The sequence below is a fragment of the Rhinopithecus bieti genome, unplaced genomic scaffold (genome assembly GCF_001698545.2).
Source record: "Rhinopithecus bieti isolate Rb0 unplaced genomic scaffold, ASM169854v2 scaffold_15838, whole genome shotgun sequence".
In the NCBI taxonomy this organism is placed as follows: Eukaryota; Metazoa; Chordata; class Mammalia; order Primates; family Cercopithecidae; genus Rhinopithecus; species Rhinopithecus bieti.
Window position 1 is genome coordinate 531,667 of NW_016808928.1, and position 22,330 is coordinate 553,996.

The 22,330-nt window shown below is 41.5% G+C and overlaps 1 protein-coding gene across 1 annotated transcript in view; it reads left to right on the top strand.

Moving 5' to 3' along the window:
- The window catches only part of CSMD1 (CUB and Sushi multiple domains 1), a 1,215,136-nt gene that overhangs the window by 438,769 nt on the left and 754,037 nt on the right, over positions 1 to 22,330 (top strand). The gene's annotated exons all lie outside the window — the stretch shown is intronic.

Genomic DNA, 22,330 nt, shown 5'->3' on the forward strand with positions numbered 1-22,330 from the left:
TCTATTAAAATGTTACTGACGATTCACTGCCTGGAGAGTAAAGTAACTTTTGGGCGATATCTGCGTCCTTCCAAAGAGAAAAGAAGATCTGCAGACATATCTTGCTGATGACTTTTGCATATGCCCAGCATCTGGTAGACACCAGATCAATAGCTGTGGGAGGAATGAAGATGTCTGCCACACTTGCTATTTTGGTGCCTTGTCCTCGATGCCCCTCATCATCACTCAGCCATAGGAACCCCTGGCCATGCCTGGACTGGGTCATGGTGCTTCTCTGCCACAAGGGCCCTTTGTCCTTTAGCTGAAAGCTGACAACCTGTGTGCTTGTTGGAGACTGACCGTGCAGACCCTTCTTTCTCTGCAGGTGCAGTCAACTCTCCCCTGGTTTTGCTCCCCCCATGCCCTTACACATGTCATAACAGTTACTGGGTACCAGCTTCACTGAGGGCTTGCTTTTCTTACAAACAAGAGATGATTACCCTCTACTGAGATACCAAGTGGGCTGACTTCCCGCAGCGGCCCTTTTCTGCTCACACTGTTTCTGGGACTTTCTACCCATTGGGTTGTGTTTTCTATGCTTCCCTAGCAATCTTTTCATGTGATGTTTCTAGCCTAGTTCCGTGGGTGCACCTGTTTTCATGTGATGTTTCCAGCCTTGCTCCGTGGGTGCACCTGTTTTCATGTGATGTTTCCAGCCTAGCTCCGTGGGTGCACCTGTTTTCATGTGATGTTTCCAGCCTAGCTCCGTGGGTGCACCTGTTTTCATGTGATGTTTCTAGCCTGCCGTGGGTGCACGCTGTATTTCATGTGGATGTTTCCAGCCTAGCTCCTGTGGGTGCACCTGTTTTCCATGGATGTTTCCAGCCTAGCTCCGTGAGGTGCACCTGTTTTCATGTGATGTTTCCAGCCTAGCTCCGATGGGTGCACCTGTTTTCATGTGATGTTTTCCAGCCTTGCTCCGTGGGTGCAACCCGTTATTCATGTGATGTCAGCCTAGGCTCCGTGGTGTGCACCTGTTTTCAGGCTGTATGTTTCTCAGCCTAGCTCGTGGGTGCACCTGTTTTCATGTGATGTTTCCATGCCTAGCTCCGTGGGTGCACCTGTTTTTCATGTGATCGTTTCTAGGCCTAGCTCCGTGGGTGCAAACCTGGTTTTCATGTGATGTTTCCAAGCCTAGCTCCGTGGCGTGCAACCTGTTTTCATGTGATGTTCCTAGCTTGGGCTCCTTGCCTGTTCCTGGTGTTTTGCATCTGTGCATGTTGTTTTTCCATTGCCTGGCTGTTAGTGGAAGGGCTGGGGTGGACATCTGAACCCCCTCAGGTCAACCAATTCTCTTTACATCTGTATGCTACAGCAGGCTTCTCCATGAGGTTTTATAAGCAACAAATATTCTGCTATCACTAATAAATAAAAATAAACAATCAAAATCTTTTGAAAACGACACTATAGATTGACCTACGTCTTCATCACTTTAGGTTTCCTGACAATTGTTTGTGTGACAATAATCCATAGTCTGTGCTCAGTTCGGAGCAGGTTGGGAGGACAGAGAGATAAACCTGTACCCTGGCCCTCAGAGGCAGGCAGGAGCCACCACACTCTGACTGCCACTCTGGCCCTTAGATCTCTCCGTCTTCCAAAAAAAAAAAAAAAAAAATCAATCTGTAAATGTTTGCATGGCACTTTTTATTGAATAGTCACAGCCAGTCACCCTTTAATGAAATTAGACTGGAAAAGGATGGGAAAACTGAAGGGAGAAAAACTGAGAAACAGTCGAAGGCATAAATGTTTTTTTTTTTTTAAATAAAATTTTAACATTTTAATATTGTTAGCTTTTAGTGTAGAATGTTCTGTAGAGGGAGATTAGTATTTACAATATTTTGAAAATGATTTTTATGATAAAACCCTGCACAAATGATCTAAAGTTCAATGTAGAACAACATATCCGGCCAAATTCTTATATTAAATCAATATCAGGTTGGATATCTGATCAACTGGGCCCCAGATTTTTCTGTTATTGCAACATTTAGGCAGAGCTTTTTTTCTTTTTTAATAAGGAGACTATCTCTTCTGTCCTCATCTGAACACAAATTGACATATACATAATGACTCATTTGGTATTAGAAAGCATTCTGTCCTTTCTTTTAACAGTATTAGAGTACATTTTTTTGGTCAGACATGGGAATTAATCATTCGAGAAAATGAGGAATGGAAACTGTGAGCCTTCTAAGACAAGGAAGGTAATCAATGGTAATGGGTCATTCCAGAGAAAGGTATAACAGAGGAAATGAAATTGTTTCACTGATGAAAGGACATAGGGTTTGAAGCGAGAGAGGCAAGGATTCCATCGCCGCGCAAGCATGTGCCTTATTCAAGTTCAGACGTCACCGCTTACCAAATCATTAATAAACTAGTAATCCTTTTCATAGGGTTGTCACTCAGATAAACCAAGAGGTGCGTAAACTGCCTGTTCCAGAGTGTGGCATGCAGTGGGCATTCTGTACGTCTTTGGGGCCTTCAATATGTAAATGGAGGGAAGTGAACCACATGGGGTGAAAGGCAGGGGAGCCAGGCCAGGCCACGCTCCAGCGCGTTGTGCATGCCTTAGGAGTTCCCGCCGGGAGCCCCGTTTTCTCTTCAGCTCCTCATGAGCCCCTTGCCATCTGTAGCAGGCTGAGTGTGAAGGTGCTTTACGTTCTTGATGCCCATGGTGACACTGGCTGCCCAGATGCCTGTTGCTGATGTGAAGATTTTATCTTCTGTCTATAGGGAGTGAAGGGTTGGTGCCTTCAATGGAGGCCTCATTTCTTTTCAAACCATTCCATTAACTTGAGTCTCTCCACTTCTGCTTCACCCCAAGATCTGGGTTCCTCTGGGAGACCACAGCTCTTGAAATTCTAGAGATTAGATCCCAGCACACAAACCTCTCTTGCAGAAGTGATAGAATTGTTTCCCCAACTAAGAGTTTTGTTGCAGATATGACAAAAGCTTTATGGAAAATGTCCAGCTCAGGGTCTGCAGGCACTGTTAGCTCTTGTTCCACACCCCCCTCTGTTTTCTTCCATCTTAGTATTTTTTATTCTGTAAGCTGGACATTGTTGTTTGTTTATGATCATTCTTCTTCATGAGATTCCTCCGGGAGTAAAAGAAGTGACAGCAGCGGCCAGGGAATTATCTGTGCATTGTAGAATGTGAGGCTGTCCTTGTTAAGTTTTCATCCAGTGCTGTCTTCACTAAAGCCAGGCAGGGGTGGACACTGCTAGCAGCTCCTGTATTCTGCCCATAGGAAGCACGAGGGCATGGATGGGAGGCTGGGCTGCCTCCTGCAGTCCCCTCAAGCTGTCTCTGCTCCCAGGCACAAAGATCAGAGGTCCCAGCTCTTTGCAAAGGGTGACCTTATGCGTTCATCTCCATCTGGATTTCAGCACCAACTTTTGCCCCTTGTTGCCTCCAGCCTAGAAAGCAGCCACGGCTCAGTGGTGACTGCTTCCCACACCACTTCCGTGTCCCTGGTGGTGTCTGCAGATTCACCCTTTTGTAAACAGAGCCTTTGAAAGTAGCCCTGTCTTACTGGGTTCTTCTCCAAATGACATCTGTTTCCTGATGGGACCCTGTCATGGTGATAGAAAATGTTCAAGGTTTTGATGAATTAAAGAGGGCAAGTTCTACCCAAAGTTCTAGATGTTAAAAAATAAAAATAAAAACAAACACTGGGCAAAGCAAGAAATCCATGCCCTCAGACTATATCAGATCCACCCAAAGTCCGGTTCATTATTACCCTCACCCCTGTTCACTGTCGGGGCATCAGTAAGAGTTCAGGAAGGGCAGAAAGAGAGAGAGAGAGATGACGGCAGGGCATGGGAGAATTTCCCTGACAGCCTCAGGAAACTTGCAATTTGATAATTAAACAGATCAAGGTCACTGGTTGGATTGTCTAAGGCGTTTTCCAAGCTTGTTGTCTCATGACCAAGAAAATTAAGGGGCATGGTTACAAAGGGTGAGGTCGGAGTGAAAGTTTAATAAGCGAGGGAAGAAAGCTCTTCGCAAGGGAGAGGGGTCCCGAATGGGTTGCTGCTTTTACAGCTGAATTCAGAAGTTCTTATGAGAAACTCCTCATCTCTGTTGAGTAACTTTTCTAATCTGTAAATCTGTCTGCATAACTACCCCTTATTTGTGTAGTTGTGGGTATGTTCCTAGGCAAGTACAAAGCACCACTTCTCTTGTTTGTATAACTGTGGGTTTGTTTCAGGGAAGCCCCCCTCCTCCCTGTGTGAGTTCTCATGGAGCCCACTCTGTATATGCCTGAAAAAAGGGGGGAAACTTTTTCCTAGGAGCTCGCTAATCACACAAAGAACAGAAGGCTTCTGTGCTGAATCCTGCCAGCTCATCTGTGCAGGTACAGCCTGAGTTTTCCCAGGCTGCTCTATTTTGCCTGTAGCTGTGATTTTCAGGCTGGCTGCTTTTCCAAGGACCAGCCTTCACTGTCTAGCTGACTGATTTTTCCTTCTGCCACAGTGATGGAGGACTGCTCTAATTACAAAACTTAAGAGAATTAAGTTTTTTGTTTTTGTTTTTGTTTTTTGAGATGGAATTTCGTTCTGACACCCAGGCTGGAGTGCAGTGGCGTGATCTCAGCTCACTGAATCCTCCACCTCCTGGGTTCAAGCAATTCTCCTGCTTCAGCCTCCCAGACAGCGGGGACTACAGGTGCGCACCACCATGCCTGGCTAATTTTTTGTATTTTCAGTAGAGACAGGGTTTCACCATGTTGGCCAGGCTGGTCTCGAACTCCTGATGTCAGGTGATCTTCCTGCCTTGGCTTTCTCAAGTGCTGGGATTACAGGTGTGAGCCACTGCACCCAGCTGAGAGTTAAGTTTATACAGATATGTAATACCTGGCAGTAGATTTAAAACTAACTCCTGCTTGTTTCACTTGAAAGACGAAAAGTGCCGGTGTTTGGAAATCACGCACATCCCACAGGCTGGTCTCTTCCTCTCCTTCTTCCTGCTGGGCCAGTGACATTTTTCTCCCAGACCTGCCTACCTTGATTGTACCTTTAGTTCAAGATGAGCCCCTTGAGGGTTTGGGGTTTTCCCATCCATGACCACAGATATCACACACCATACCTCCTCATCCCCTGACAGCCCAAGCTACCAGTCCATAGAGAGTACCTACTGATGAATGAATGAATGAATGAATGAATGAATGAATGAATGAATGAAAAGACAGAAAGGAATATCTGTGCCTTGGAACAAAAGCCCTATAGATTCGTTCAGTTATGCCTCCTAATCTGATGAGTCTTTTGTGAATTTTACTTTGGGAACCCAAGTTCCTCAGCTTCTTTACACAGCCTTGCTTTCAACCCTCTGTAATTCATTTCATCACGAACATGCACAAAACCTAACCACATAGTGCAGCGCGACTGGCGTCTTTAGAGATATTTCAACTCTTCTGTGCGGTGAGGGTGTCTCTCCACATTAAGTGTAGAATGAGAAGATTTAAAATTTCCTTTTTCACCAGCTTGTAATCAATAACGTTTGAAGAAAATCCCAAAGATATTAAGATAGTCATTAATATCTTAAATGTCTAAGTATTTTATAATTAGGTGCTTTACATGCTATAAATTTTGAATTATTTTAATCTTGGAAAAAATGCACTATAAATGGGCAACATTATGTGTCAAAAAGGGCATCTGGAATACACTGAGTGAGCACCCATCCCCCATGGAATACACTGAGTGAGCACCCATCCCCCATGGAATACACTGAGTGAGCACCCATCCCCCATCTTCTTTCTCAGCCTGAGTGATGGTGAACTGCTCTTTATTCTGAGAGTAGATTCTTTCAATGCCAAAGAAATTACTAAACTGACACTGTATATATTGGTTTGTTGTTGAGACAGAGTCTCGTTCCATCACCCAGGCTGGAGTGTGGCGCAATCTCAGCTAACTGCAACCTCCACCTCCCGGGTTCAAGCGATTTTCATGCCTCAGCCTCCTGAGTAGCTGGGACTATGGGCATGCGCCACCGGTCCTGGTTAATTTTTTTATTTTTAGTAGACATGAGGTTTCACCATGTTGGACAAGCTGGTCTCGAACCCCTGACCTCAGGTGATTTGCCTGCCCTGGCCTCCCAAAGCTGGGATTACAGGCGTGAGCCACCGCACCTGGCCAACACTCTCTATTTTTTAATGATGGTAACAGTACATGTCATTTCTTCTTCTCTTCTTCTGAGCATTCTCCTTGGCAGAAACCAGTTTTGGCAGCCCTCAATGTGAGGATTACTAAAGTAAATAACCTATGGTTGCCCTTCTAACTCCAAAATATATACACCTGTAGGAATGAACATAAACAAAGCATTGGTTGTTATTTTTGAACTAGAGATTCTTCCCCATGTAAAGTTAAAGACAAATGACCAATTCGATCTTGATTTGTGGTAGCTCACTCAGATAAGCTGATGGCACGTGCTGTGTACAGAGGAGCATTGCAGTTACAACAGTTTACAGCCATGCAGGGTGGGGCAGTTAATACAGAACCTTTATTTAATAAAAAGCTGATTTTCTAAAAAATGTGGAGAATTGAGTAGGATAATGCATTGCCTTTATGCCCCTGGGAAAAATAACAACAGAACATTATAAAATGCCCCTGGAATTCTCCTGCATTCAACCGTAAACTGTTCACTTCCTTGCCCTTTGTTTCTATTGGACAATCAATGTTTTCTTACCTTGAAAAGAAAAAAAAAAATGACCTGAAGCAAAACAGAATGATATTCATCCCAAGTTTCCAAAGAGACAGTTCAGTTCATGAAAGCGATTGGTCGAATCTTGTCCTTCATAATAACATACAGTGGTTCCATCTCCCTCTGGCTTTTCTTGTGGCTCAGGCATAATTTGGAGGGGGAGATCTTCAAACTTGTACCTCTGTTTTTAGAATGCTACATAAAGTGATGTCTCAATTACTGTATACACTTAATGATGTAAAGAATAACTGTAGAATGTTTGGATTGTCTTTTTTCAATGCCCTGACTGGTCAAACCATTTTCCGAAATACACTTTAGAAAATAATTTTCCATTTGTATTTATCCACTTATCATTATAATAGTAATATTCATAGTTGTAGTTGTCTTCTTTGGAATAATTTGTGAACAAATAAAATATACTAGTGGGTAATCTTCTCTTCATTGTTAAATTCCAATGTGCTAAAAAAAAAAAAAATAAGGTTTAATCTTATATTCTGAAGAGTCTCTTGCTCTCATGTTAGCCTCTGAGTTTAGCATCGTAACCGCCAGCAGCAGGTTCAGTTCAGCCCAGGGACAGACTTCAGCGCCTGTCCTCTCTCTTTGGGACCTGTGGAAGCTGAGAGAAAGGAAAAGAGAAGCCATGAATTCTCATGAATAGAGCTACCATGAGAAATAAAGAGAGAAGGAAACCAGCTCACTCATGTTCATCTTCAGAAAGTTGTCCCAAGATGGTCCAATTTCAGAATGATCTGAGGCAAATTACGTGGCTTAGCCTGGATTTCTCTTCTGCAGGCCAGAACTTTCTCTCCACGGGCTTACTTGGGTGTCACGTTGGTGTCTAACAGGCGTCTCTCTCACTCTTACCTTTCACAGAAGAAGCCTGTGACTTCCAACATTCAGTCCCTAGACCTTCATGCCACCCTTCTCTCCGGCCCCATGGTGAGCCCTGACCGTCGCCCAACATGCCCCAAGCCTTTCTTGTTACCTCCAAACCACCATTGCCTCTCACTCATATCATCTCATCATCCTCCGCCTCTCGCTGCCCTGACAAAGTCCCACCCTGCAACCAGAGGTATCTAGGTGAAATATCAGTAGAACCACATTCTTCCTCTGCTCCAGACCCTCCAAGTTTTCCCATCACAGGCAGAATGAGTCCAAATTCCTCACGAAGACCCAAAGACCTCCTTTTCTCCCACCCTCACATCCTGGTCCTCTTGGTTTCTGGGCTGTTTCTTGAGGAAACTGGACACAAAACCACCTGATGGTCTTTGCTCTCCTCTTTCCTCCACCTGAAATACTGTTCCAAAGAAGCCCCATCACATCCTCCCTCCCTCACACCGTTTCTTAAAATTCACTTTCTCTGGCAGCTGTCACTGATCACCCTACCTAAATATCATGTATCTTGAGCATCCACAACTTCTCCCACCCAAGTACTAACCAGACCTGACCCTGCTTAGGTTCCAAGATCAGGTGCGTTCAGGGTGGCGTGGCCATTGACTTGAGCATCCACAATGTCTGTCTTCTCCCGATACTTGCTCTGTTTTCGTGTTCTTTAACTTATCATAACATATCATATATATCATACATATAAGTGTGTGTTTACTTGTACGTGTATCATAAACACACACATAAAGTAACCCTCTTCATTTAATTTCCCTCACATCTCCAGGAGAATATAAACTAAACTTTACAAAGGCAGGTATATTTTCTTTTTTTTAACTTATTTTTTATATTTTTTCCATAAGTTATTGGGGTACAGGTGGTATATGGTTACATGAATAAGCTCTTTAGTGGTAATTTGTGAGATGTTGGTGCACCCATCACCCAAACAGTAGACGCTGCACCATATCTGTTGTCTTTTATCCCTCGTTCCCCTCCCACTCTTCCCCCAACTTCCCCAAAGCCCATTGTCTCGTTCTTATGAGGGCAAGCATATGTTCTACTTTGTTCTCTGATCTCTACTAAGAATTTTTAAGAGTCCCAGGTACACAACAGATGCTCAGTAAGTGTTGGTGAATTGAATAACCCAGGGATGTAGTTATGGGCCGGTGTGTCATGGGGGAAGAGGGTGCTCATGTATTTCTTCAATTAGATTTTTATATTTCACATCTTCACTCACGCATTAAAGAGTCCCTTGTTGCAGAGCATCCAGAAGCTGTCGTAAAGAGGATCAGCATCTGTTCCTTCCCCGGGGGAAATTACAGTCTGGTGGTGTTTCAGATCTCCAGTACATATTTGTCACACAGAGTGCTGTCATACCGGTAGCAACATTTATTGATGATTGACTAAAACTGGAAACTCGCTATCTTTCAAAATATGAGTAGATCAACCCATGAAATGCAGAAATCCATAGAATTAGAGGATGGAAAGTCATAGGAAGGCAGGGCCATGTGAGGTGCCACCAAGTCCTCTGTAAAGTACCTCCTCTGTGGCTGAAATGTCTTATTTGTAGACTTTTGCTAGGTACTGGCTAAGAGAAAACTGTGCCCATTATCAAAATGGTATGTATTATATGGAAAAAAGGACAAATAATTAAATAATTCATCAATGTCAATAAAACACAGTGGTTTCAGAATCATGATACCCACAGCATGGAAGGAAACAGTAAAATTATGAGAAATCATTCAAGTTTCTGTCACAAGGCGATAACAGCTGGTAGTAAAAACTAATTGTCAGTCTAAAATGTGTGCTTTAGTCAGTCAGAACACACGCTATAATATACTAATTTTCCTCTGTCCCACTGCTGAAGGAGTTCATTTGTTACCAAGTCAATGGCTGAGACATGCTTGTTCTTAGGAAGGTCTTTTGAAGAATTTCAGTGAAATGCATGCTGCCTTTCTGCAGAGTGCTTCCCTCAATCCAGAGCTGGAGGTGGGATGTGGGTGCAAGGAGGGTGGGAGGAAGGGAAGGGAGAATGGAGTGAGGACCTTCATCAGCCTGGATGCCTGACTTCCAACCCAGGATACCAGGGAACAGAAGGTGTGACATGTCCCCTAATCCTATCAATTGCAAATGATGCTTACGTAGTTTCAAGCTCAGAAACTTTATTTCAGAAATCATTTCCCACGGACATTTCCATCAGGCCATAATTTTCCAGATAACCAGATATATTTTCGCTCTATTAGTCCGCATATGGATAATCTTCTGTAATGAACATGATCCGCTTTACTCATCTATGAGAAACACATTTTGCTTCCCAATAATATTGTTAGGGATACCAGGCATGTTACTAGATTGCCGGAAATGCCTCTCATCATCAGGTCTTGCTTTTAGGGACATGAGTGTTGTATTAGGAACGTGCGATTTATCTAAATGGTAGTAGGCCAGAGTGATTTGTAACACTGCTGCCGAAAGAGGCATGCCTGCTAATCCGTGTGCCAGATTTCTAGCACTAAGTGCTGTAGATCCTGCTTTAAAGCAGATTTTGATGGTGGGAAAAATAATAGCCCCATTAACCTCTAACAGTAGTATAAAGGCTTAATAAAACAAGAAGGATAATTGCTCTAATCTACTTTACTCTATCATAAAATGTAACAATTTGGAGTTTTGCAATTGTTAAAGACCCGTGTGTTCTTAGCAAAGATCCATCTCCATATAACACGAATATGGTAGATTGTAAAAGTTGCTTCATCAATCAGGTAAGTTAATTATGCTTGCAGTTTCTAAACAGGTCTTTGTCACTGCAGGAGCTAAGATATCTTTTCAAATGCTATGGAAAAGATTGCTGTGAAAGGGATTGATGTCTAGATACATTTGAGAACAGCATCACTGGTAACTAGAAGCCAAACAAGATTGTTCCTCAATTATTCATCATACCGTTTACATAATATAGTTTTTTAAATAACCAGAAAAAAGGATCTATTAAAATACATAAAACAATATATAGCCTGATTGGATTACAGATGGTCAAATTGAATCATAAACATAGAAGTAAAATGCTTTTCAAGTAGTTTCGGCCTACAATTAAAGAATACAATTGATTCGCTAAAGGGAGAAACTCACTTTGTGTAATGACTAGAGACCGCATTCTTTTACCTCAAATAGTGAATGAGAAACCACCTAGAGATGAAGGTAGACCTAAAAAAAGAAGTATACGTTTTTGCATTTCCAGCACTACTTTTGAAAAGTACAATGTGCCACATGAATTTTCATCAAATTTTATAGAAGAAAATAACTAAATAACTTTCTATTCCTATGTAATTGGATGAGAAAAACTCTGAACCTCTGGAGGATTATGAATTATTCATGTTCGGCACCCACACAGTCAAAACAATTCCCGCAACAGTCAGAAGAGGGAACTGCTATATTGTTGTACTAAAATCATCTTACAGGATGAAGTCTTTGTTAGTGAGTAACTTCAGTCAGAAACTTTAAAAACTAAACTAATTAATCATTGAGGCTTTCTTATCAATTAAATTAAAGAATTCCGTTTTATACACAAGGAAACTAAGTCAGCAAGGAAATTAATTAGCCTTGATATAAACATAACGAAGAGACCGAGAGTTAAATATCAAGATGAACTCAGATGATCAAGGGGAATTCCGAAAAAGTACGCATCTCTTAAGCCTTGTTTTATTTAAAACACATTTTAAAGGTGTAAGGAGGAAACGGAAAATGTTTTCAGAGCGCTTATAGAATTACAGAATCATGAAGCTGAAACTGACCGCCATTTTCCAGAGGGAAATCAGTTTTGCCCAAACTTGATAATTTAGCCTCACTGAATGAAGTTTCCAAAAAAAAAAAAAAAAAGAAAGCCAATTTAGACTAAACGATGATTATGCTGATTATTGATGACTTAGCAATATTGGGCCTGAAATTATTCATGGCATCAGGAGAAGCCGCTGCCTTGCATCTGCCCTCAATGGAAGAGGAACGTGGCCACATTCACCAGAACCCACGACCTACTGGCTCCTGGGGCCCGTACAGTCTACAGTCCCAAACTCTGCAGTCCACGTGGCCCATATATAGAAGGCAAAGCAACTGATAACGTACTCTCTTTCATAAATCTATTTTCATGGGAGTTCAAATGAGCTGCACTAATATAGAAATAAGAGAATTTAAAATATGGAAATACATTTTAATTCAAATGATAAGGAGTAGAAGAAGTATATTTTACAAATTTCTGTTGACCTTTTTTCAATATTCTTGGCCTCTACTTTCTAACTTGACCCTGTACTTTGGGGACACTTGGGTTTCCTTTACTGACTGTTGTCTCATCTGTAAAATGGAAGAGCTTCAGTGTGCATCAGGGTTATATAATGATGACATTTGAATCTTCCAAAATGCTCACTTTTTCCCCTGATCTGTCCAAATTAATTACTACACTAATCAGATTAAATTAGATTAATTGCAGCAAATGATTATATTGATTTGGTTGAGCACTTGTTTGGTCACGTCCCCCGGGTTCACTGCGTTTACATTATATTCACAGAGAAGAGATGCGATGAAGCAGTCCATGTAGTTTATGTCAGAGAAGAAAAGTAAGTCATGTTTGAAGATATGTGAAAGTATACGGCAAGTCAAAGAGATCAGCCACGGTGAACACACTGGGTAATTAGTGACGTGCTTCGGAGATGGAAAGCACCATGTTTGCAAGCGCTACATATTCTTCTTCTTATTATTAGAACATTTGCGGGAAGTGCAATGTGACTGTCTAAATTGCCTGTTTTATGGTTTGAACTGTCCGTTTGAAAGGCATATGGAATAACATCAACCATGTGACATCCAATTCATTATCTGGGAAAAATCATGGCTTCAAGTGAGAATTCGAGGTAACTGATATGTAGGAAATGTCTCATTCCCTGTCCCCCTGTGAGAAAATCTTAACAGCTTTTTTTGTATGTGTGCAAATATACAAATGGTAGGTCTTCCACAAGTCACATTTCTGACCTTGGAAAAATCTATCCCGTATCTTCAAGCATAGTTTTTGGAAGGGCTGGTTTGTTATGTTCTTACAAAGATAGAAAATAATTAGAAGAACATCAAACGTGTTCAATGAATATATCTTGTAAAAATATAATGGTAATTTCTATGACATGAAAAAAATGCCATTTTAAATTGGATAAGTGTTTGCTGGTTGATTTATAACCTAAATCCTGTTCATCATGTATTGAATATCCTCAGACTAGGATTTAACTGTCATCCTTCCTTCCAACCAAACTGCCATTTTACTAACTTTTAAATACAATTTGCTAGAATCTTTCTAATAATTATTTATAACATATTTAGACCTAAATTTTTTTTCTGGATGCTTTTGTGAAGCATGTGAGCATTTTCCTCTAGTACTATCATCCTTCAAAATAATATTATTCTTTTATTTGCTGGAAAGCAATGAATAAATATTATATTATTGTTCTCTTCTGTATCTGTGATAAACTCTAATTATCATAAGATACAGCCAGACTTGTATTTCTCATGATTTTATATTAATATTCAATCTATTAAGAAGATTAATTGGAATGTACCTAATAAAAGTGAGGTTTGGCATACAGGACACACTGAGTAATTATTATTATTTTTTTTGTTACTTGGCATTTCTTATGGGAAATTAAGTATTTTTTGGTAAAGGGCATTAGCTTGCAAATTCTGCATTGCAGCACTATAGTGTTAGATGGATTAATATCCTTGCCCATGTTCCAAAGTCTTCCAGCGTTTATTGCATCTATGAGATAAAACTGATTTTCAGACAGTGTCCTAAAAGTCCTTGGAGATACGTCCCCTGTGCTCCTGCAATATCCTCGCACTACGCTTTTTCAGTGACCACACACACACACACACACACACACACACAGCCTCCAATTCTGTTGTGAATGTTCTTTCTGCCCTGTCACTTTTTCTCCTCCAAATTCCCTTCGTGTCTTCAGCTAATGTCCTAATCATCTTTAAAAACCCAGGTAGCATACAATTTTCGCTACTTTTCTTGACATACTCCAGACTGGCAAGCTACACCAGGTGCTAATGATCTGTGATTTCCCCTCACACCCGGAATGAATCCAGCAGGTTTCTGTGGTCTTTAGGATCCGGCATTGCTTTGTGTCCAGGCTCATTCCTTGCCGTGTCCCTGGCTCCCTGCACGTTCTGTTACTTCTGCTTGGACCACTCTTCCCACTTCCTTTTCGGCCTGTGCTGCTTTCGAAGCAGAATGGTACCTGCTTCCTCCAGGCTCTCCCCTTCATTCCCTCTGGAGCCCACACCAGTTCGGTATCTACTTCACCTCCTCCATTGCTGTGTCTACCCACCCAGCCTCCCTCTCAGGCCCAGGTCTGGCTCCTTCCTTTTCTCCTGGGTTCTGCATGGTGGAGAGTCTCAGGCCTGGTCTTCCACTCAACCTGAACCTGGGACCTCACCCAGCCTCCTGATCTTAAATACTGTCTCTACGCGGATGCTTTCCCAAGTGGTGTTTTCAGCCTGACCCTCTTCCCCAGACTCATGTATGCAGCCGCCCGCCTGACACAGTTACTCCCTGATGTGCAGCAGGCAGGACTGATGATCAGCCTTCTGGGTGTCAGTTTGGGAAAATCCTCAGCCTGAGTACCCCTGTCTGCTCAGCATCCTGCTGTGCTCCTGGCAGCCCATGTCTAGGGAGTGAGGTGTGGACACCTGAGCATGACTGGGCCCTTCCTGGACTCCACCCCAGAGCCATGGCCTCCCTGGGTTTCGAAGGTCCCTGCCCCATCTATGGACACATTCACCTTGTCGGTGACATCTGTGAGCCCCTCTCCAGCATGTACACCCACAACACACAGCACACACACCTATACCCAACACACACACAACACGTAACACCCCCCCCACACACTAACACAACACACATACTCAACACACACACACACACCTATACCCAACACACACACATGCAACACAGAATACCCCAAACACACACAACATCGGCATGGTGGAGAGTCTCGGCCTGGCTTCCGCTCAACCTGAACCTGGACCTCACCCAGCCTCCTTGATCTTACACTACTGTCTCTACGGCGGATGATTTTCCAAATGGTGTTTTGTCAGCACTAACACAACAGCACATATTCAACACACACACCCCTATACCCAACACCCAACACACACAGCAATGAAAAACACAACCACACACATCAAGGACACCCACAAACACACACTCAAAGACACAACCCAACACACATCTATAGCTCAACACAAACGAAACACACATAGGCAATAATATACCCCAGCACACATACAACACACACACCATAACAAACAACACACAACACGCATTTTCTAATTCCCTTTCTGTTTCATTTTCTCTTTGTATCTTTTATTACCTAATAACTACATATATGTATATGTTTATTTATTTTGTTTATTGTCTCTCTCATGGAATAAGGGTGGGGATTTTAGTGTTCTATTCACTGTAGAACTGTGCTTGGGACATTGTAGGGCTCGGTAATGATAAGTATAATGGATAAATGTATCTCAGGCAGCTGCCTCCTCCCATAATTTGACCAGCAATTTCAGTATCAAGTCCTAGTATCAACACCCAGCTAAGTCAGCCCACTCACAATAGTCAGCCTACCCCACGCTCTTAACAGAAGTCATTATATACCACAATACTCAGATTTTATCATTTCTTGGACACCTGAAAATAATTGAAAAAATCATTTATCAAATATATGTGTGTATGTGCATGTGTGTGTGTGTGTATATATATATATATATTTCATTTTCTCCTAGAATATAATCTCATTGATAAGTGACTTGCCTCCTATTTGGTTATAGACCCAGAACATATTATGCCCATTGTCTTGACAAGCATTTGATAAATAGTATTGATTCATTGACTCCTGACCAGTTTGACTCACTATAGCAAATTACCTGACACAGTGTGGGTGACTGTATCTATTGGTATCTATTTATGTATTGATCTGTATTCTACATCTAGAATAAATGTATGTCTGATTATTACTGAGAAGAACTTTAATATTATAAACCTTCTTAAGAGTTTACCAATATAATATTAATGTTACTTTTGGTAATAAATCATATCCAAGTTAATCACACAAAAAACAGGATCACTTTTTTTACCCTTGTCTTTGGTAATTGAATGGCATTTTTTAATTTTATTTTTTAGTATGTAAAGATGAAAGTACCAGTAGGATATTAACATTTTTCCAAAGAAACAGTACTAATGCCTAATAATGTCTTTGCCTATTAGGGTCCAGAGGTCTCTGAATAGCCTGTAGTAAAAGGCACACGGGCGTAAGTCAGACCGCGTGTTTCCCTCAGAAATTGTTGTGTCCGGGCGCGGTGACTCACACCTGTAATCCCAGCACTTTGGGAGGCCGAGGCAGGCAGATCATTTGAGGTCAGGAGTTCGAGACCAGCCTGGCCAACATGGTGAGACCCCCATCTCTACTAAACATCCAAAAATTAGCTGGCTGTGGTAACCCGTCTGTAATCCCAGCTACTCAGGAGGCTGCGGCAAGAGAGAATACGGGAGGTGAAGGTTGCAGTGAGCCACTGAGATCGCGCCACTGCACTCCAGCCTGGGCGACAAAGTGAGACTCCGTCTCAAAAAAATAAAAAAAAAAAAGAAAGAAAAGAAAAATTGTTGTTAAAGTATACATGTCCGGTGGCCTGGGTCAAATGAGGCACTGAGGCGCATTAGAGGTGACAGACTCCACAGAGAGCAGTGAGTCTCCTTCCTGATCGTTCCTGAGTCTCTTTCCCCGAGTCTTGTCTTCTGAGTATGTGCTTGTAACTTCGAGTTCAGTGAGGTGTGTGTGAATTGTGGTGCTGTTGGCGAAATCTCAGGAGAGTGACTACGGGGGGCTGTGAAGGATTTTGCCCCAGGGCACTGAGGTGTATAGGGTACAACAGCGAAAAGTCAGGAGAGGCAATCTCATAGGGTCATGGTCATCAGCGGCTGGAGTAGGAGACCGGGATGCAGCGGCTTCCCCAGGCCTCTCCAGATGAGTCAGAGGATGATTGCGAAGTTGAGTGAAATCTGACCCGGAGCAGGAAGATGGCTGAGTTAGGGCTCTGCTGATGATGAGACCAGATCCCCAGCATCCTGTCTCATGAGCTGGACAAAGACCATCATTCCGGAGAGTGAAATGAGAGCACTTGATTAAAATAATGTTAGAGTGTGTTTTCACCGTGAAACATGCTTAATCGGGAAGCCATGTAAGTCATAGATTCAAATTCTGCCTGAAAATATTCAAGTTACAGACTCTCTTTCATCATATTTTTAGATCACTGCAACTGCCTCTTTTTTAAAACCAAGGGAGAATATTTTAAAAATGGTATTGAGCCTCATTGTCTCAAATTCTAAAATAGAGATAATATTTGCCTTCTCAGATTTTCTATAACTGTTTATTACATTGCTATAAAAAAACGTAGCCCAGTTCCTGCCACGAAAGGGCACTTAGGAACCATATCAGTTGCTATATATTTTTGTTAGGATAGGATAGAAGCCAAAGGTTGGAAGATTATAAAGTTATGTGTAAATACAATGATTCATTCAGGTAGGTCCTGAGCTTCCTCTTTGGCTATGCCAAGTTTTTAGATGTCTTGCATTGAAATGGAAATTACAGATTGTGTTGCATAAAGAAAGCATCAATCTTCTCTTCGTTGATAGTTTTTTGTTTTGTTTTTGTTTATTTTTTGAGACAAAGTCTCACTCTGTCACCCATTCTGAAGTGTACTGGCACGATCCCAGCTCACTGCAACCTCCGCCTCCAAGGTTCAACTGATTCTCCTGCTTCAGCCTCCTGAGTAGCTGGGATTACAGATGCCTGTCACTATGCTCAGCTAATTTTTTGTATTTTTTTGTGGAGACATGGTTTCACCGTGTTGGTCAGGCTGGTCTCGAACTCTTGACCTCATGTGATCCGCCTGTCCCAGCCTCTCAAAGTGCTGGAGTTACAGGTGTGCACCACCAAACCCGGCCCACTGATATAGTTTTGCTAGAGGATGTTGCCATATGTGTTACAGAGAAAAAGATACTTTAGTACCAGGGTAATGATGAAACCTGTCAGCACTCCCCACCCCCACACAGAAACACGCATTAACCAGTCAAATAATGGGGCCGACTTCTACCTTATTTTAATTAATTAATTTAATTAATTTATTATTTAATTATTCATTAAATGAAATCAATGCATTTGAGTAATCAGACCACCTATTCAAAGAACCTCAATTTTGCTAGTTTACAAAATTAAAATATGACTATTTCTTTTTTTTTTTTTTTTTTATAAATTTAACTTTATCTTATAACAGTAAGAAAACATTTAAGAGTATCTCCGTACAAACTGTGGCAAAGATGTATCAGCTACGGGCTCTATGTAATTCTCTGCCTTCCTACAACTCCACACAGCCCCTGAGGACAAGCAAACTAGTGAAAGAATATTTTGAGAGTGGAAGTTACGGTATCATCACAGTACCATTGAATCACATCTCATTAATGTAACAACACTTGCAAGGGTTGGCTAATTGAAAAGTAGATGAGTACTAACAGTCTATTTGGAAGGTGTCCCCCAGTTAGTACAGACATTGCACTGCCCCACAGGTTGAGAAGCCTTGAACACAACTGTGATAGTTTACCCACATGCAGAAGAAATTGCTTCAAATATTTTATCAAAGGCTATAGAAAATTTTAGATTGAGGGAATTTTTGTTTTGTTTTGTTTTGTTTTGAGACAGAGTCTTGTTCTGTCACCCAGGCTGCAGTGCAGTGATGTGAGCTCTGGTCACTGTCACCTCCTGGGCTCAGGCGATCCTTCTGGCTCAGCCTCCTCCCAGGTAGCTGGGATTACAGGTGTGCACCACCATGCCTGGCTAATTTTTGTATTTTTTGTAGAGACAGGGCCTCGCCCTGTTGCCCAGGCTGGTCTCAAACTCCTGGGCTTAAGTGATCCTCCTGTCTCAGCCTCCTAAAGTGCTGGGATTACAGATGTCAGCCACTATGCCCAGGCTAGATTGTTGTTAGGATTACATTTATTATTATTTTATGTTTGCTAAAGCAAGAACTCCATTTAGCGACCACCGTTACCTTGTTAAAATATTAGGCATAGGTCAGTACTTACTGGTGACACTGTATAGCATCTTTGCTACTTAATTAATGAACATGATTATTTGCAGCTTTATTTAATTTGAGTCAATGTGCGTATGAAATGCTGGAGGAAATATCTGATTTAAAGCTCATGTTCTTTCTGAGCCCAGTAGTTTGGAATCATGGTGTCTCCAATGAATAGACTGTAACTTTGTCAAAATCACTTTCTATCTCTGCGCCTCTGCTTTACTTATTGACCATGTTTTCATCACTCAAAAGGGGTTAATTATACTACTTTACTCGTAGGATTGGTGTAAGGATTAAAGGAGATAACTCATGTAAGGCATTTAGAACCAGGCCTGCCACATAGTAAGCACACTCTAAATATTTCTGTTTGGTGGATTAAAAGTGAACTGAACTTTCCTTAGATGAATGTGGAAGACACGGTCAACGGTGGCTCTTCCAGGAACAGAATAAAATGGAAATGTATGAGCAGAGTGAGAATAAAAACACTTTCCTGTCTTCAAGAATATTTCTACTTCTATCCATAATTATCTCTCACTATCCTTCCATTCCCTTTCTTCCTGAAACATTCTGTAACCAAAGGAGACTGTGGCATTTCTGATGGCGTAAGCAAGGGTGGCATATGGGAAGGACAATACAGGAGTTAACTAGATCATCCGGAGATGGCTTAGTTCAATGTTAGTCACAGGCCCCTGACACTAAGCTGCAAGTTCCGTGATTCATTTCCTGGTAACTGTGGATGAGTTGGAAGGTGGGGAAGTGTGCAGGAACTTGTCTGCAGCTCCCAGAAAGTCATGACATGTTCCCAACTTCAGAGCACATCATCTCACACCTTAAACCAAAGCATGTAGTTGTTCAGTTGGTGTTATTTTTCTCATTTTATGATGAGTTGGGAATAAGCATATCACTCACATTTTTACTAAGATGACCCTTAGATTACTGCTTAAAAAATCAGAATATTGTACATAATTCTCTGCAGAGCCTCGAAAGTGAAGTAACCCTTTTTAGCTTTGTAATATTTCATTAATTTAATTTAATGATTTAATTTTAACTTCTTTTAACTTTTTAAGTTTGCTCCTTTGTCAGAGATCTAAGTGGGTCTACTTCTGACTTCTCTATTCTTTCTAGTTGATCGATGTGAGTTAATTAACCACTATGACACTGTTTTATTTACTGTAGCATTACAGTATACTCTAGCATGTCAGAATCTGTATTATGCTACAGTTTCACCTAGAAGCTTTTAAATGTAAATATTTTTTAATTGAGGAGAAAGAGAAATTCAGAGTACCCTACCGAAATATTGCAGAAGTGCCACTAAATTTCATTTCACTGAAAAATCTAGAATTTGTGTTTTTGCCAAGTGGCCTTTCCCCAATATTGTATTGTATAAATAATAATTATAAATATTGCTAATATTTACTAAGCACATGCATTGTAGCAAAGTTTTGCACATGTGATAAAGAGTAGTTTTTCATCATCACTACATTTTCTCATTGACATTAGGGAACAGAGACACACAGAATGAGTCATTTGCCTCGAATCACGTAGCAATTTCAAAATCTAAAAGCTAAATGCAAAGCACCTCTGTCTAGTTCTTAATTCCTTCTTTATAAATATCGCTGGATGATTAAACTTTTTACTGGCATTTGTAAGGTTTAGCACATTTAAAATTGGTCCTTTACACCTCTATTATAGTCCATTTCAAAATAAAAGAGACACTATTTGTAATTTTGAATAAAATTATACTATCATCTTTGCCCACTTACTCATGCAAAAAGTGTTTACTGTGTCCAATTTATGCCCAGCTCTCTCATGTATTTTTATTTGTCAAATATAAGGCATTGCAATTACTTCGAAGCAGATAAGCACACTAAGTGTTCAGTGGTTCCAGCCTATTGAACTTCCTTAAGAACACAAAGCAGATGCAGTGAACAAAGCAATCCATTTCGGTCACACTGAAAATTTTCAGATTTAAAAGAGAGAAGCCTTAAAATTCAGATAAGCAAATATGATGGAAAAGGAAACAAAGGGATTGGTGGGAGGAGCAGAGAGGCACTTACTCAGAGCTCACGGCTGCTCTGTCCCCAGGTCATCGACGTGGACTCTGGTCCTCACTGAGTGGAGAGCAAGAGTGGGCTGAGAGAGGGGCGCTATCTTTCTTTCTCAAGAGACTTAAGTGGAGCAAAGATCAAGTGTTTTTACAGGCCAGACTTGGCCATTACTCAAGGCCCTGCTATGTTGAAGATAGCAGTGTGCTTCCAAAGGCCACCAGCCATTAATTAGCACGGTGGGGCTCAGGGAGCCTCGGCCCCAGCGTGCGCCTCTCAGCACAAATGAGCAAGAACACAGTGCTCAGCACCCACTGAAATCTTCAAAGAGATCCCCGCAAGAGCAGTTCATTGAAACTGGAAGAAAAATATAGCATTTACACACAGGATATCTGGAAGAAAAGTAGAGGAAATTAAAATTGAGATGGTTGATTTTTGTAAATAGATCTTACTGTTTTATGGCTTTCTCAATAAAGGCTCTGCTTTCATAATTTATTTGAAAGGCAAGTTTCCCAGTCCAAAATTAGAAATGCCGAGTTCCAGATCCCTGTTCACCATGGATTTTAGTAGAAAGGGGACAGAGTCTGCCTCCTGCAGCCTTCCGGGGGGCAGATCATCTTCCATCCATCATGCATGGAGTAACCACAGACTTTTTGGGTCCTGGAAATGCTAAGCTGGGCTTAAAAGCAACAAAGTAAATGTGGATCTGCCCTGGGCAAACCAAGATGGAAGGTCGCCTTCCTACGAGCTGCACAGAGGTGCGTTCAGAGGGAGAGGCAAGCTTATATCACGCTTGTATTTGTGGTTTTAAATTAGTATAGGATCCTGCATTTTATTGGACATACATTTGATATTTCATATCCAATACTGTCATATCCTCATAATTCTTTTACATCCACCATCCACCCCTGCTTGACCAGTCATATCTCTCCCGAATGTCCTGATAGATTTGAACAAGCTTCTTCTATGTGGATATGGAAAAGATACTCCTCAGTGTCGGGAAGACAAAACTCCACTCTGTCCTCTTATGGCCCAAGAATTAAATTGACATAAGAAAGATTAACAGGAGAAAAGCATGCAGATTTATTTAATGCAAATTTCATGTGGCCTGGGAGCCCTCATAAGGAAATGAAGATCCAAAGAAGCAGTTACAACCAGCCACTGATAGACTGACTTGGACAAAGAGTATTTGGTTGGGAAACATGGCAAGGCCAAGGGACTTGGGTGAGGGTAAGGGATCAGCTAGAGAAGTAACCGGGCGGATGAGTGTTAGTGTAGTAAGATTTGTTTGTACAGACGTCCCTGGGCGTCAGTTTTCTGTGCTTGATGATGAGAATGCTGCTTCCCTTTTGGTATCAGGAGGGTATATTTCGCTTGGGAATTCTATCTCCTGCTTTCAATGAACAGAATGACATGATCTTGTAACTGGCTTTTTTTTTTTTTTTTTAAGTATCTTTAATTAAAAAATGCCAGAGCAGCATATATTGGGGTGGCATATTCTTAACCCATTCACC